Here is a 5,006-nt window from a genome sequence, read left to right on the forward strand (position 1 = left end):
ACAAGTAGTAATGTCCAGAACATGTAAGTCATAATGCAAACTAAATAATGTATCATCTAAAATGCATACAAATAAAGGCTGTATGAATATAGATGGCACTTTGAATAAAAAATGACTTCATTCTAGATAAATTCCACAGGGGAAATATTTTGCTTTCTTGTTATTATACCTGTGAAACAAAATTTCCCAAAAGGCTAAACTAAGTAATAAATATTGAAGAAAGTTTTACAATGCAATGCTATCCAAAATGATTTACAATTATTTTTGAAAGACATAGGTTTCAACTTGAGAAAGAAAAACCAATGGAATATCTGGTGGATTCAAAATCTTTGAAACAATTTTAAATATGAAGAGTTCACATTATTGTCTTATATTGGTGTACAAATATTTCTGTTTTAAAGAAATATTTGCCATTTCAGAGAAAGGAAAAAAAAATAGAGTGTGATGAAACAAAAAAGAGGTGCAGAGTTTTTGACTGTGGGATGACAACCCCATCCCTCACTTGATGCCCTGCCTTTTTATTGGAGGTAGGCTCTACAAGTTCCCTCTCCCCACTCTAGGGAATTTCAGCTAAGGTCCCTCCCTTTGAGTCCTGAGAGTTTCTTGCCTATCAGATCTCTGGTGCATTCTAGAGGATTACCCCCACCTCCTACCTCTTGAGGTTGCCTGTTTCCATTTTTTTTCTGCTGGCCCTCAGGACTCCAGTCCTGTTCCCCCACCCACCAATATCTGATCATGTTCCCCTTTTGCTCTCTTGGTCCCTTCTCCAACCTAGGTCCCTCCCACTCTCTGCTCCCTGTGATTGCTATCTTTGTCCTCTGAAGGTGGATTGAAGCATACTCATTTGGGCCCTTTGGCTCATTAACCTTATTGAGTTCTATAGATTGTATCCTGGGCACTCTGTATGTTTTTTGGCTAATATCCAATGATTAGTGAGTACAAGCCATGCATGTTCTATTCAGTCCGAGTTCCCTCACTCAGAACAATATTTTCTAGTTCCATCCTTTTGCCTACAAAACTCATGATATCCTTGTTCTTAATACCTGACTGGTATTCCATTGTGAAAATGAACCACATTTTCTACATCCATTCTTCCGTTGTGGGAAATCTGAGTTGTTTCCTGCTTCTGGCTATCATAAATAATGCCAGTATAAACACAGTGGAACACAAATCCCTCTGGCATGGTGGAGCATCTTTTGGGTATATGCCCAAGAGTGGTATAGCTGGGTCTTCAGGTAGATCTATTTCCAATTATCTGAGGATCCTACAGATTGATTTCTAGAGTAGTTGTACCACTTAGCAATCTCACCACCAATAGAAGACTGTTCCTCTTTCTCCATATTCTTGCCAATATGTGTTGTCATCTGACTTTTTGATCTTAGCCATTCTGATTGATGTGAGGTGAAATCTCAGGGTCATTTTGTTTTGAATTTCCTTGATCATAAGGACTTTGAACATTTCTTTAAGTACTTCTGAGCCATTCGAGATTCCTCTTTTGTGAATTCTCCATTTAGTTCTATACCCCTGTACCCCAATTTTGAATAATTTTTGGAGGTTAGCTTCTTGAGTTCTTTATGTATTTTGGATATCAGCCCTCCATTGGATGTGAGAATAGTAAAAAATTTTCCTCAATCTGTAGGTTGCCAATTTGTTATATTGACTATGTTCTTTGCCAAACAGAAAATTTTTCAGTTTCATGAGTCCCTGAGCCATTGGAGTCATGTTTAGGAATCACCTCCACCCTAAAAACCACACCCCAGTGCCAATGAGTTTGAGGCACACTCTCCCACATTCTATTAGAGTCTTCATAAAATATACATATACACCCACACACTATATGTACATGTTGTGTCAATTTTGATTACTAACACTAGCATTAGAAACTAGTAACAATTTTTTTTAGAACGGCTGGTCAGACTTGGCCAAGTAATTTCCAATAAGTAGTGTTTTCCCTTGGTTTCTTCTCAGAGGTTGAAAGTGAAGCTGATTGCTGAAGACAACACATATGCAAGACATGGGACTTGCCTTTTTCAAGCTGTGTCTAACCTGACTGTTTCTTTCCAACTTCCAAGGCACCAAAAATACTATGCCAAAAGAAGGGAATATTTAATTTTCTCACCCAGCTGCAATATCTCTGAAAGACAGCAATTACCAGCATGGCAAGAAATCTATACAAGTGCAAAAAATGACACTCATGTTTAGAGGAACAAACAGCTGTTCATTTGGACTTGGAGTAAATGCAAGAGGATGTATAACATTCCTGGTCTTAAAAACTTCCTGGTTCTAGTGTACTCATGGCCCTCAGAAAAATATTGAAAACCTGAGTCTAATAAAATATTTACAACTTGTTAGATAATTGAAATTTTGTACTATATTTTAATCATATTCTTCTGTCTTCAAACAATTGTAGCTACTATCCCTCATTAAAAAAATTTGCCTTTTCTGCATTGCCTTTACCAAATTTTTCACTGTAGTAGATGACACACTCCAAAACATTTTCTATCTTTCTGTCTACATCTTCCAACAGGTTCTTAGGTAAATTTAAAAATACTACTTGCTTAAGGACTGTATCTTAATTTGTACTTAAACGGAACAATTCTATAATTTCAGAGACAACTTGACACTGCTCTGTAGCTTGCTGTGATGATCAGGACTGCACCAATTAAGAGACATTTCAGTTTAGCTCCACTATGAAGTATTTTTTTGATTAACTAAAAATAATCTTTTTTAGTATAATATATCCTGATTATGAATTCACCTTACTCTCTCATTCCCTTTCATTTTGCCTTATATCTACTCCATCTCTGTCACTCATTAGAAAATAGGCAGATTTATATGGAATAGTAACAAAATATAAGATAAAGAAAAACCTAACACATTGAAATTGAACAAACAAGCTAGGAAAAGAGCCCAAGAGACAACATAGACTCACTTCTTCCTATACCTCTGAATTGCAGCCCAATTATATATATATATATATATATATATATATATATATATATATATATGTTTATATTTGCAGAGGACTTGGTACAGATCTGTATGAATATGAATCTGTGCATGTTGCCTCAGTCTCTTTAAGCTAATATGTGTATAGATCATATTAATTTAGAGGGACATGTATTGAATTGTCCTCTCTCCCCTCTTGCCTCACACTTTCTGTCTCCTCTTCTACATGGTTTACTGAGTTCTAAGCAAAGGGATTTGATGGAGACTTCCTATTTAAAGCCTGAGTCTCATGGGCTTTCACTATCTGCATGTCTGGCTGTGTGTTTCTGTACTTATTCCCTAAATCTACTAAGCATATTTTGCTTGCAGGAATAAAAGAATGTAAAATGTGATTTAAAATTAATTAGTATAATTATAAGTATATATAACATATAAGTATATAATAAGTATATATAAGTATAATAAGTATACATCAAAACTTGGCTTTACTGTAATTAAATAAGATCAATTAATTGCAAGTTGTAATTATATATTAAAATTAAAATGTAAGAAAAAGTGAGAATTTACTTATAGGGACAATTTCAATGTTCCCTTTTTAATGTTTTATATGATTACTATAAATAACTTACATAGTTCATAATGTATAAAGTTTAGATAAATTACAAATTTCCCAAGTCTTACTCTTTTCATAAATTTGTGAAAAAATAAGCAGCCAAACCATAAAATAAAATTTTCTTGCACAATAATCTCATTTGTTTGGAGGTTGATATTGATGAATAACTGTCATGAATCTAATGAGCGAGCAGCCTGGAGATTGCTTCTGTATGTATGACTAGGTACCAGATCACTGACAAGAACATGTGAGTCTTTGGGTTTAATACCACTGAAAGAAATAAAGAATGTCTTGTTTTCAAAAATATGTAAACATTAAAAAATAGATAAATAAAAACAATCTGCTCTGTCAACCTATAAGTAGAGAAATAGAATATCTATCCAGTTGCCAAGAATACACAAAATCCAATAAAGACAAGTGGGATGATAAAGACAAGTATCCATCAGGCATCAATGAGAAAAGAAGAAAAGAGAGATACTATTATAAACAGAAATATAGAACATGTAAACATAAATATATATCCATATCAACATACATATAGGGATCTGTCTGTCCCTGTAATCTGTTCTGTTTATCGTAAATATATCAAAGTTAGATAATTCATTTTGAATTGTATATATTAAGTGGTCATATAAATGAAATCCAAAGAAATGGTATAGTATTAAATCTGTTATAACACAATTTAAGAAAAGGAATGTTTGAAGTAAAATGTATTTTCTCAAACTTTAAAGTCTAACAATCTTTTGTATATATTAGCTTTTGTATATAGTATATTTATAATATTTTATATACATATAAACTTATAATATATGATATATTATGTATGTATTATATATAAGTAATATATGATACAATGTATAATATGTAGTATATACTATATGCTATATAATATTCATATATAATAAGTTATCATATAAGATACATTACAAGTGATACAGGGCATATGATAATATATATGATATAATTTATATGATATAGGATATATCATATAGGGTTTATTAGGTAGGATAGATAAGATATAAAATATGATATTATAATATATTATATTTGGATATATAATATATGATTTGTAATATATAATATATAATAATATAAGATATATATTTTTGTATATAATATATTTATATACTTTTGTATTTACAATATCAAATATATATTATAATACTTAATATATTAATATATTATCCTTTTTCTTTGCATTATCTTTCTAATATTAATTTATTAGAAAATTTAGGCTTATTTACCAAGATACTTTTGGTTTGGTCTAAATTGCAATGAGATTTCTGAGTACTCTTGGCTGCAGGTGAAAAGTTCACCCTCTTTTCTTCCTTTGAGAATGCTAGAATAGGGGATGCCTCCTTGAAGCAATAAAGAACACTGCAGAAGAATGATTTTACCATGAGATAAGGATATGAAACAATACTGAGTAACTTCATGCAGAGTT

Source organism: Mastomys coucha, unplaced genomic scaffold, assembly GCF_008632895.1.
Source record: "Mastomys coucha isolate ucsf_1 unplaced genomic scaffold, UCSF_Mcou_1 pScaffold9, whole genome shotgun sequence".
In the NCBI taxonomy this organism is placed as follows: Eukaryota; Metazoa; Chordata; class Mammalia; order Rodentia; family Muridae; genus Mastomys; species Mastomys coucha.